This window comes from Cervus elaphus, chromosome 17, assembly GCF_910594005.1.
Source record: "Cervus elaphus chromosome 17, mCerEla1.1, whole genome shotgun sequence".
NCBI lineage: Eukaryota > Metazoa > Chordata > Mammalia > Artiodactyla > Cervidae > Cervus > Cervus elaphus.
The window spans coordinates 38,672,370-38,684,023 of NC_057831.1; positions in this window are offsets into that span (position 1 = coordinate 38,672,370).

An 11,654-nucleotide genomic window follows, 5' to 3' on the forward strand; every position below is an offset into this window, starting at 1 on the left:
ATCATGCAGCCCATAATAGAAGATCACAAGGTTCAAGGCCTCATTATCCCTTGTGTTTGTCTCTGGAGTACACCTATTTTGCTGGTGAGAAAACCTAAGGGCCAAAGGTGGAGGCTTGTCTAGCATTATTATACCTTGATGTTCTATTGTTCCTAAATCTCATTATGTGACTAACATACCTTCCAGTGGAAGCAAATTCTTCACTCTAATTGATACATGCAGTGCATTCTTTGGTATTCCGGTAGATGAAGCTAACGAATACCTTCCTGCCTTCACTTGGGAAGAAAAGCAGTTCTCCTGGATAGTAATTTCTCAGGGTTTTACTGAGAGTCCTTCTTATTTCTCACAAATCCTGGAGGCTGTTTTGGATGATATAAAGTTCCCTAGAGGTTCTATTTTGTTTCAGTGCGTGGATGATTTGCGTTTTGCTGTCCTTCTCAAATCTCCTCATAGGAAGGTATCATTCATTTGCTAAATCTTTTAGCCTTAAAAGGACATAAGGTCACCAAAAAAATTGTGGTTTGTTCAAGGCATCTTATTATCAGAACAAGGGGCTATGCTAAGAGCCATGGTATTCTAAGTTTCTCAAAACCCCAAACTAAGCACCAACTGTGAGATTTTCTCAGGCTAGCTGGAAAATGACGTTTTAAGTGTATTTATTTAAAACTTACTGCTGAAATTAGATTTTAAATTTCTCTCTTATGGCCAAAGCTTAATATATTTTACTAAAAAATAACAACCCTAACACAATTTTATAGGAAGCACCATACAACATAGCCTTTGAAGCCCTTAAGGAGATTTTGAGGAACCCACTTTTCCCTTAGCATCCCAATGATTAGATTCTTCTTTTCTCTTTTGTATATTAAAAGAAAGGGAGTGCCCATGAGGTACTTACCCTACAGCACAGAAATCAGCATTAACCCATGGAGTATTATAGCCTACAATTGGATCCTGTGGGATGGGGATACCCCCTTTAACTTAGAGCTTTTACTATCACTGCCTAAGGCCACCAAGAAAATTACTGTGGGATACCCCATAACCATTTTGTACCCCATGCAGTTGAAACTCTCCTAAATCCTCATCACATTCACATTTCTGTCAGCTATGTTACTTCTTGTGAAGTTTGTTAACTGCTCCTCACTTAACTCTCTCGTTACTTTAGTTCTGCACTCTTCTCCCCTCCATCACTGATGAATTCTCTCCTGACAGCTTAATGCTTACGTATCACCTCCTGACTCCTTGTGATGCTCTGTAGGAAGTTCTTTGGGTAAACGCTGACTTCTCATGGTTCACTTATGGTTTTCATTTAAAAGGTTACAATGGAAAATATTGTGCTATATATGCTATTTTGCAGTTATTTTTTATATTGTTGAAGCAGCATCTTTCCCTATGGTTATTTCAGCCCAACAGGCTGAATTATATACTCTTACATTGACTATTACTTTAGCCGAGGACAAAACTTGATTTTAAAGTAACTCGTGATATTGGAATGTTGTGAAAGCAATGCCCTCAGTGGAGAGAATCCTGTCATGTACTACTAACCAAACTTTGTGTCACCAGACTTCAGGGAATGTACTTTTCGGTTCACATGATATACCTAAAGAAAACACTGATCTTTGACTGGACCTATACATCATCTAGTGACCTGAAAGTAAAGATTTCCCAGAATTGAGGCATACAGTATCTGATGAGACAGCTTTCCTAAGATGTCAGGGTCAGGCCTGTTTGAAGTTCGTCACCAGTTTTGATGATGATGTCATAGTTTAGATGATTTCCAGTGTTTATGATCTTGACAACATATGCATTTTAGATAAAAAATGCCTTAGAGTTCTCTCTACTACCCCTTCTTGTTAACTTGAATGTGATCTCAATAGGTATCCAATCTGTGCACTTTCCCCCAAAGGAAAGTGTGAGACTCTACACCCAGGAAAGGCCCTTCTTAGCATTGAGGGACAAGAAACCATTGAATGTGGACAAACTATTGATCAGTGATGCTTTTAGAGAAAGATCTTGATCAGAAGAGAGAAATGTAAGAAGTTAATAAACAGAAACCTCAATTAAATAGACTTGGGGGTAGAAAGGAGAACTCACAATCTGTGATGATAGCAAAACTCAAAAAGAAGAAAGTCTTCTCTTCTTTCCTGGTAACAACTCAGCCAATGAAATGCCATGGGATCTTTATTTACCACAGCTCTTCCAACTTTCTTTTCCCTTTTATAAAAGAGTTATCCGTCTCTTACTGTGTGATGACTTGCATGATGGTTATAGATCCCTAACTGCAATTGGCTGCTAATTTTGAATCAGTTATTTTTTTGCTGATGAAATAATTGTTTTTAAGGTCAACACTACAGTATTATTGTTCTAAATTGTCTATATAGTAGTATGTCTTGATCTCTGATAAATATTTCTATTCTCCATCATTTTTCTACTCATCCTCTTACTGTGATCATCCTCCAAGGTTATCATGGCAAGGCTAGGTTCTACATTCTTCCATATAAATTCTAAAATCAGCTATTGAGGTGATCATACACACACACATTCATTCACACAAGCACGTATTGAGACTGAGTAAAATTTCATGAAATATGCAGTTTTATTTAGTGAGAATTATTACTTTTATGGGATTGAGATTTCCTCTCTATGATTATGGTGTATATTTTCATTTATGTTTTTCAATAAAGTTTGATAAATTATTTTGGAGAGTCTTGAACATCGTTGAAATTTTGCTTCTGAGCACTTAGAGCTTTCTCATTGTCATAAAGTCATATTATTTTGTTTTTTTAATTAAAAATCTTTGGTATTTATTTATTTTAAGTTTTGTTTATTTGTTTTATTTTTGGCCATGTTGTGTCTTTGTTGCTGCACGGGCTTTTCTCTAGCTGTGGGGAGTGGGGCCCACTCTCTAGTTGCAGTGTGTGGGCTTCTCATTGCAGTGGCTTCTCTTGTTGCAGAACACAGGCTCTAGGGAGCAAAGGCTTTTGTAACTAAGGCTCCTGGGCTCTAAATAACAGGCTCAACAGTTGTGGTACATGGGCATAGCTGCTTCATGGTATATGAAATCTTCCCTGATCAGGGATTGAACCCATGTCTCCTGAGGTGGTAGGTAGATTCATTACCACTGAACCACTAGGGAAGTACTGTCATATTATTATTTAAATAAAATAAAATTCATGGATCTTAAGTGTTCAGCTTGAGAACTTTTGATAGTCATATAAACCTTTATATATTCGAAGCAAATATAAATCATTTTCACTACTCCAGACAGTTTCTCATGATGCTTTCCTATCAAATTTTCACTTACCACCAAAATAAGTACTCACTAATTTCTATCATTAGTTTTACACATTCATGGACTTCATATAAATCATATTATACATTCTGTATTTTTTTTCATTTGGTCCATGCTTAACATAATGTTTAGGTTTCTTTTCTTATTGCTGCATGAGCAACATTTTATTTGATTTTATTGTATGTGCTATTCTATTACATGGTTATACTACAATGCATTTATAGACATTTGGGTTCTAGTTTTTGCCTATTCATGAATGAATCTTCTAAGAATTCCCTAAGAAAAATCATGCAATTCTCTTTGTGTGTAGATGCCTTTCTTTCTCTAGGGTAAATACCCGGAATAGAACTGCTAAGCCATCAGGTAGGTATGTGACTTTATAACAGATTGCCTAACAATTCTTCAAAGTGAAAGAACCATTTTACAATCCCACACACCTTATAGTTTTTCCTGTTTTGTAAAAATTGTCTTTTTAAAAACTTGGGCATTATATTTGCACAATCTTTTAATATTGTTCTTGTATGAAATATATATGCTGATCTTTCTGATTAATAAGACTTTATAAATAAATCTTTTTGAATTTTCTATGTCTATTAGTTAATTTCTATCAGATACAAACATACTGACATGCTGTAACATTCTCATATAATCAGTTTCTGTCCTTAAGGAGTCTTCAATTTAATTTAGCATATAGGAACACAGTGTGACTTTTCTCACCATATGTTTCCCCACGTTTCCCACCCTTAATTTGGATGGGGTGAGTATCACTAGTTCTTACACAACAGTTAACACATTTGGCACCTCCATTGTCTTGATCTTTCTCTGTCACATACTCTTTCTCTCTCCCCAACCTTATTTATTCTGTGTATTAAACTGGAAGCAAAGCTTTCTGAATAGAGGAGCTAAGGATAGAAGCTACCTGAGTCCCTTACTGGGTTCTTAGATAATAGCATTGTTATAGGACCACCCAGTCTACAATGGGTAGTGACTGAAGTGAAAAATACAGTTTTGTTCAACTACTGAAATTTGGGAGTTCATTTGCTCCTGAAATTTGAGTCTATCTTCTTATAAAAAGAAGAACTTACTCTGTGGGAGAAGGCGAGGGTGGGATGTTCTGAGAGAATAGCATTGAAACAAGTATACTATCAAGGGTGAAACAGACCACCAGCCGAGGTTGGATGCATGAGACAAGTGCTCAGGGCTGGTGCACTGGGAAGACCCAGAGGGATGGGATGGAGAGGGAGGCGGGAGGAGGGATCAGGAAGGGAAACACATGTAAATCCATGTCTGATTCATGTCAGTGTATGGCAAAAACCACTACAATATTGTAAAGTAATTAGCCTCCAACGAATAAAAATAGATGGGAAAAAAAAAGACACAGACACACACACACAAAAGAAGAACTTATTGCAAAACAATTAGTGCTGGCTTAAGGTCAAACTCAAGGTGCCAGGGAAATACAGAGGAGGTTATCTGACTCAGATTTAGAAGTTAGGGATGGTTTCTAGAGGACTTACACTCTAAACCGCAAAAGTTAACAGGCTTTATTGTGCTCCAGCACAGTTCCTAGAACATGGTCATTCTAAATTCCTTTCTGAGTGAATTAATGAACTCTATCAATGATCAGAATAGAGGTGTGTTTTTGAGCATGTCTATAAAGGTTTTCTGATTAATCTAACCCTGGGTAACTGTCAGGACTGGTCTTATAAGCTAGGACTTTTTGGAAAATAGCTTCATGTGTTCCAGTTGTGGATCGATGACCAGAGCCTGCCTCACACCATAGCATCGATGCAGTTTCTATCTTCTTGGCCTCTTTTCCTTGCTGTTTATATTCCTACTGCCTGACAGTATTTATATTTCTCTGATATAAATACTTTCCTGATAGCTCAGTTGGTAAAGAATCTACCTGCAATGCCAGAGACGTGGGTTTGATCACTGGGTTGGGAAGATCCCCTGGAGATAGGAAACGCTACCCATTCCAGTATTCTGTCCTGGGGAATTCCAGGGACTGTATAGTCCATGGTATCACAAAGAGTTGGACACAGCTGAGTGACTTTCACTTTAAGGACTTCCCTGTAGCTCAGATGGTAAAGAATCTGCCTGCAATGCAGGAGACTAGAGTTCAATCCCTGGGTCAGGAAGATCCTCTGGAGAAGGGAATAGCAACCCACTCCAGTATTCTTGCCTGGAGAATCCCATGGACAAAGGAGCCTGGTGGGCTACAGTCTGTGGGGTCGCAAAAGTGTCGGACACAACTGAGTGACTAGCACACATTTATATTTCAGGCAGTTCTAGGGGGTTTCTCAGAAAAAGGAAACTGGAACTCAGGTAAGGTGATTAAAAGCAAAAGCAAGAGAGAGAACAAAGATGTTTGCTTATCTTTAGAAGACTTAGAGGACAGCAGGCTGAGGGTGAAGGTGAGCCGAGAAAAGAGTGACTGAAAGCAAATTGGCTCAGTGACAATGGTGACCTCATGATTCAGAAGTAAATCCATGGTAACCTGGGGGTAAACACCTGAAAGGAAACAGCTGCTGGGGAAGGAACATTTTTGCTTCAGATAGAAAACACTGGAAAGAAACCTTAAACATACTCATTATCTTTAATCTTAGCACAATGGTAGGACCTGTTCAACACATTAAGACACTCAAGGTCATTTATACAAATTTGTCATTTCTTCCATGGAAGAGATGAAGATATTATTAAAAAGAAGGGAGCCTCAGAGTTTTATTTCCACTCTTGAGGGGACAAAGTGAGTGCTCTTTTAATTGCTTTCTATGTTTCCCTTGATGGATGTTAAATACTCATATAATCATATAATTGAGTCAAAAGCATTTTCCCCCCCTGGTGTGAAGTGCTCTCTAAGCCATGACAGATAGTATTATTTGTAACATGTTCTGCAAGGGTTGCCATGGTAAGAGTTTGTTTGTTTCCCCCCACATCTTTCCATAAACAACAAGTGGAAGAATGTAGAAAGCCTGTATCGAAAAGATGTCTGGGGCCAGAGCAATTACTTAGTGCTTTGCTATCCAGAAGAGTCACCAGGTTTTATGCTAAATATATTTTGTACTAAAAGGGCTCTCTTTCTCCTTCTGTCTCTACCCTCTCTCTTTCTGTTTTGGGTAGATAGCCTGATTTTCAACATTAGACAGTTCCAAGCACTACCACCAAAACTGGCAAAAATATTTGATTTAATGAAGCGGCAATGTGATGTGTGTACGTGTGTATATGTGTAGATGCAGTTGAATTTGAGTAGCGGTTCACTCCTATAAATGCCAACTCTGTCTTAATTATGTGAGACTTAGTAGTCATCTGACTTTACAGTGGGGTTTCAAACACAGCTTTTTGTTTCCTTTCGAAGAAGGAAAACCTGGTTAATACTTACATGCCTACTGAAAATTTCTAATGTATATTCATGGAATTCTTTAGCGATTCTCTCTTGTGGAGTCGATCACCATGAGGTGACATGAAAACTCTTCTTTTTCCTCTGAACAGATCCACCTTTGGTGTTCAATTTAGCAAATGTTCATTTCATGCCTACTTTGTGTTCTGGGATGTTCTGGGGAATCAGAAATAATTAGGATGTGGTCCTTGTCCTCGTGAAGTTCTTACTTTTCTGGTTTGTTTTCAGAACAGCAGTCTTGGGTTTAGGAGGTTTTCTTTGTGGTTTGGAGAAATGGTATTCTGGGGACAGTTGCCAAAATGTACAGGTTGGAAGTTATGTGGATTGAGGCCATAGTTCTGGGTAACTTAGAAGAGCATGAACCTAACTGACTCCGTTATCTAGAGGCAGCATGGTGGTAGGAAGAGCCACTGTTCTTGTTTATTCTGTCCTCAGTGGTTCCTGAAAGACTACAGCAACTACTGAGGACTGAGAAACTAAGAGAGATATGTGGCCATAGTGATCCTCTCTTGCCAAGAGGCTTCTGCTGCCTTTTAAATCAGTAGCTCTGGAGGTTCTGTTCAATTCCTTCCTTTTTAGCTGAGCCCTCTGGACTTAAAGGGCACTTGTCCAGCTGGGATGACACAGTGCCTATGTGTGCATGTCCTGACATGAACATTCACTTTGTGTCTTCAGGATTTTGGCTAAAAGAAAGGGCCTGGTACCTGCCAAGCACAGGGAAGTGATCAGAGAAGTATATTATCACAAGATTATTATACAATAAACCTTAAAATATAGTTTTGTTTTTCATGTAATAGAAAAAAATTAGACTGTGATGGCTACTCCATTTCTTCAAAGGGATTCTTGCCCAAAGTAGTAGATATAATGGTCATCTGAGTTGAATTCACCCATTTCAGTCCATTTTGGTTCACTGATTCCTAAAATGTCAATGCTCACTCTTGCCATCTCCTGTTTGACCACTTCTAATTTGCCTTGATTGATGGACCTAACATTCCAGGTTCCTATGCAGTATTGGTCTTTACAGCATTGGACTTTGCTTCCATCACCAGTCAACTCCACAGCTGGGTGTTGTTTTTGCTTTGGTTCTATCTCTACATTCTTTCTGGAGTTATTTCTCCAGTGATGTCCAGTAGCATATTGGGCACCTACCGACCTGAGGAGTTCATCTTTCAGTGTCCTATCTTTTTGCCTTTTCATACTGTTCATGGGGTTCTCTAGGCAAGAATACTGAAGTGGTTTGCCATTCCCTCCTCTAGTGGACCATATTTTGTCAGAACTCTCCACCATGACCCGTCCATCTTGGGAGAGTGAATACAGTTCAGAGAAGACCTAATAGGGAGAGTTTCAGTTCAGTTCAGCTCAGTTCAGATGCTCAGTGGTGTCCAACTCTTTGCGACCCCATGGACTGCAGCATTCCAGGCCTCCCTGTCCATCACCAACTGCTGGAGTTTACTCAAACTCATGTCCATTGAGTCGGTAGTCAAATAGGGAGAGTTTAGAGGACTGCATAAGAAGTTCCCCCACCCATAGGAAGTGGGTGGAGCCTGGGGGATGATGGTAATCACACTCACCACATTCCATTTGGGGGATTTCAATCACATGGTCACATAACTTTAAGAGAAGTCGGAAACTGTGGTCTAACCCAGGTAGGAGAGAAGCTAAGTTTGGTAAAAAACTAATCTCCAGCCTACAGCAATATAACCAACTTCAGTCAGTTCAGTTCAGTTCAGCCGCTCAGTCGTGTCTGACTCTTTGCGACCCCATGAATCGCAGCACACCAGGCCTCCCTGTCCATCACCAACTCCCGGAGTTTACTCAAACTCATGCCCATCGAGTCAGTGATGCTATCCAGCCATCTCAACCTCTGTCGTCCCCTTCTCCTCCTGCCCCCAATCCCTCCCAACATCAGGGTCTTTTCCAATGAGTCAACTCTTCGCATGAGGTGGCCAAAGTATTTTGGGGTTTCAGCTTCAACATCAGTCCTTCCAATGAACACCCAGGACTGATCTCCTTTAGGATGGACTGGTTGGATCTCCTTGCAGTCCAAGGGACTCTCAAGAGTCTTCTGCAACATCATAGTTCAAAAGCATCATTTTTTCAGCACTCAGCTTTCTTCACAGTCCAACTCTCACATCCATACATGACCACTGGAAAAACCATAGCCTTGACTAGACGGACCTTTGTCGGCAAAGTAATGTCTCTGCTTTTTAATATGCTATCTAGGTTGGTCATAACTTTCCTTACAAGGAGTAAGTGTCTTTTAATTTCATGGCTGAAATCACCATCTGCAGTGATTTGGGAGCCCCCAAAATTAAAGTCTGACACTGTTTCCACTGTTTCCCCATCTATTTCCCATGAAGTGATGGGACCAAATGCCATGATTTTAGTTTTCTGAATGTTGAGCTTTAAGCCAACTTTTTCACTCTCCTCTTTCACTTTCATCAGGAGGCTTTTTAGTTCATCTTCACTTTCTGCCATAAGGGTGGTATCATCTGCATTTCTGAGGTTATTGATATTTCTCCCAGCAATCTTGATTCTAGCTTGAGCTTCTTCCAGCCCAGCATTTCTCATGATGTACTCTGCATATAAGTTAAATAAACAGGGTGACAATATACAGCCTTGATGTACTCCTTTTCCTATTTGGAACCAGTCTGTTGTTCCATGTCCAGTTCTAACTGTTGCTTCCTGACCTGCATACAGGTTTGTCAAGAGGCAGGTCAGGTGGTCTGGTATTCCCATCTCTTGAAGAATTTTCCACAGTTTCTTGTGACCCACACAGTCAAAGGCTTTGGCATAGTCAATAAAGCAGAAATAGATGTTTTTTTGAACTCTCCTGCTTTTTCGATGATCCAGCAGATGTTGGCAATTTGATCTCTGGTTCCTCTGCCTTTTCTAAAACCAGCTTGAGCATCTGGAAGTTCTCGGTTCACGTATCCTGGCTTGGAGAATTTTGAGCATTACTTTACTAGCATGTGAGATGAGTGCAATTGTGCGGTAGTTTGAGCATTCTTTGGGATTGCCTTTCTTAGGGGTTGGAATGAAAACGGACCTTTTCCAGTCCTGTGGCCACTGCTGAGTTTTCCAAATTTCCTGGCATATTGAATGCAGCAGTTTCACAGCATCATCTTTCAGGTTGTGAAATAGCTCCACTGAAATTGCATCACCTCCACTAGCTTTGTTCGCAGTGGTGGTTTCTAAGGCCCACCTGACTTCACATTCCAGGATGTCTGGCTCTAGGTGAGTGATCACACCATTGTGATTATCTGGGTCGTGAAGATCTTTTTTGTACAGTTCTTCTGTGTATTTTTGCCACCTCTTCTTAATATCTTCTGTTTCTGTTAGGTCCATACCATTTCTGTCCTTTATCAAACTCATCTTTGTATGAAATGTTCCCTTGGTATCTCTAATTTTCTTGAAGAGATCTCTAGTCTTTTCTATTCTGTTGTTTTCCTCTATTTCTTTGCATTGATCTCTGAGGAAGGCTTTCTTATCTCTCCTGGCTATTCTTTGGAATTCTGCATTCAAATGGGAATATCTTTCCTTTTCTCCTTTGCTTTTCGCTTCTCCTCTTGTCACAGCTATTTGTAAGGCCTCCTCAGATGGCCATTTTGCCTTTTTGCATTTCTTTTCCATGGGGATGGTCTTGATCCCTGTCTCCTGTACAGTGTTATGAACCTCCGTCCATAATTCATCAGAAGCGCGCCTGCTGCGACGGACGGCGCAGAAGCGTGGCCGTGAGGAGCTACCACTCGCCCAAGGTCAGGGGTGGCGACCGAGAGCGCCAGGCTGCGACAGCGCAGGAGCGGCGCAGAGGAGCTTCCCCACGTCCGAGGTCAGGGGCGGCGGTCATAACCAACTTACTAAGGTTAAATAAGAAAGAGGGAGAACACTTGATGGAACAGGAGAAGAATGAGGCTTGGAGGACTCTGGGTGTTTTAATCACAGTGCCGATATTTTTTTATGTCTCAACACATTTTTTTTATTAGTTGGGTGACAATAGGCACTTTACTCAGAACCCTGAGGTTCAAAGGCCTATTGTGTGGATTGAGGAAATCTATCTCAAGAATTTTCAGGAGACTGATAGGAGCTCACAAATGTTTAGCTTCATGGACAATACTTGGCATGAAGTAGATGCTCACCATCTACATGTTAATTCCCTTCCGTTAATATCCCTTTCTTTTACAGGTTTCTCTTTAAAAGTTTTGAGAGAGACTTTTGCCATAGAGGTACACTTGTCAGCAAAATATTAATATATTTCTCCCTTAGGAAGAAGGGTCTTCTCTTTTCCTGTATTGGCATGCTTTCAACTTTAGTGTTGTTCAGTTGCTCAGTCATGTGAGCCCATGGAATGCAGCACGCCAGGCTTCCCAATTTTGATTTTATAGTTTAAATTGCTCAGTTCAGTTGCTCAGTTCAGTTGCTCAGTCATGTCCAACTCTTTGTGACCCCATGGACTGCAGCATGCCAGGCTTCCCTGTCCATCACCAATTCCCAGAGCTTGCTCAAACTCATGTCCATCGAGTCAGTGATGCCTCCAACCATCTCATCCTCCTGCCTATCGTCCCCTTCTCCCCCTGCCTTCAGTCGTTCCCAGCATCAGGGTCTTTTCCAATGAGTCAGTTCTTCACATAAGGTGGCCAAAGTATTGGCGCTTCAACTTCAGCATCCGTCCTTCCAATGAATATTCAGGACTGATTTCCTTTAGGATGGACTGGTTGGAGCTCCTTGCAGTCCAAGGGAGTCTCAAGAGTTTTCTCCAAAACCACAGTTCAAAAACATCAATTCTTGATGTATTCCTTTCCCAATTTTGAACTAGTCCATTGTTCCATGTCCAGTTCTAACTGTTGCTTCTTGATTTGCATACAGATTACTCAGGAGACATGTAAGGTGGTCTGGTATTCCCATCTTTTTAAGAATTTTCCACAGTTTCTTGTGATCCACACAGTCAAAGGCTTTGGTGTAGTC